At 65.7% G+C, this 1059-nt stretch overlaps 1 protein-coding gene across 1 annotated transcript in view; it reads left to right on the top strand.

Annotated features, from left to right (window-relative positions):
• Positions 1 to 1059, top strand: part of LOC103779024 (fibroblast growth factor receptor 1-like) — a gene marked incomplete at both ends in the record, with an annotated part of 3650 nt that overhangs the window by 784 nt on the left and 1807 nt on the right. The gene's annotated exons all lie outside the window — the stretch shown is intronic.

Below are 1059 nucleotides of genomic sequence, written 5' to 3'. Positions count from 1 at the left end.
GAAGGGGCTCTGCAGCTTAAGAGGCACCGAGCCCCCTGTGCAGCCCGCGCAGGGGCAGATGGGCCCCGCTGACATTCCTGTTGCAGAATAGCCCTAGGCAGTGACCTGCTTCTGGGTCCTGTTTGCACCGGCTCAGCCAGCCCGGGGGGAGGGTCGCGGGTGCGGCCAGGCTGCCTTCGCTAATCCCCCGCCGAGGAGAGGGGGTCTGGGCGTCCCTGGCAGGCTCCCGGGGGCGGCTGGGGCTGCAGGGGTGGAAGAGACCCTCCGTGTCTCAGCAGTGGTTGGCTGCACCAGCACCCTTGGGGAGGGTGCCCTGGACCGGTGTGCAGGGTCCATATGTGCTCCCCCACCCCAGCGCCTGTGGCAGGTCCAGGCTCAGGTCCCCCCGGTGGGTTGGGTGCTCGGCTTTCCCCAGCTCTGGTCCTGCAGTGAGGTTGCCAAGACCCCCCGCACCGTGGTCAGGGCATGCAAGGGCCCCAGGCTTCATCCTTCCCCAAAGGAAAGGGTGGACCACACTTCTCCAGCATCCAGGGCTGCTGTTGCACTGGTGGCATCTCCATCCCAGGGACCCCCTGGGTGACCTTACAAGGAATTGCCGTCCCCTTTTCTCATCTCTTTTAATTCATTTTTGGAGCGGGGCTGCAGCCTGCCCAGGGCTCACACCCCTCAATGGCTGTCCCCTGGGTGGGACCCCTGGGCCCCCCTGGCTGGGTGCTGCAGGGCTGTGGATTTGGGCACTCGCTAGCCACCGAGTCATGCACCACCTTGTGTAAGTGGGACCTCTCCATGGCCCTGCCGGGTGCTCCAGCCAGGTGCCAGGGACACGCAGTAGGATTGTGGCCACGTCACAGCCCCCAGCACGTCCCAGGGAGGGGTGTGGGCTCACGGGTGGGGAGAAGAGGAGCTGCTGGCAGTGCCATGGCTCCCTGGACAGTGACAGTGCGGTGCCCTGGATAGCTAATGGGGCTGAAATGCTGGACGGTGGAAATAACCAGTTTCCAGCTGGGAGGGAGGAATGCAGCCGCCCCGGCAGGGAGCAGGGCTTGGGGAGGTCCTGCC

The sequence above is a fragment of the Merops nubicus genome, unplaced genomic scaffold (genome assembly GCF_000691845.1).
Source record: "Merops nubicus isolate BGI_N331 unplaced genomic scaffold, ASM69184v1 scaffold39688, whole genome shotgun sequence".
Lineage (NCBI taxonomy): Eukaryota > Metazoa > Chordata > Aves > Coraciiformes > Meropidae > Merops > Merops nubicus.
This window is presented reverse-complemented; position numbering and strand designations above follow the sequence as displayed.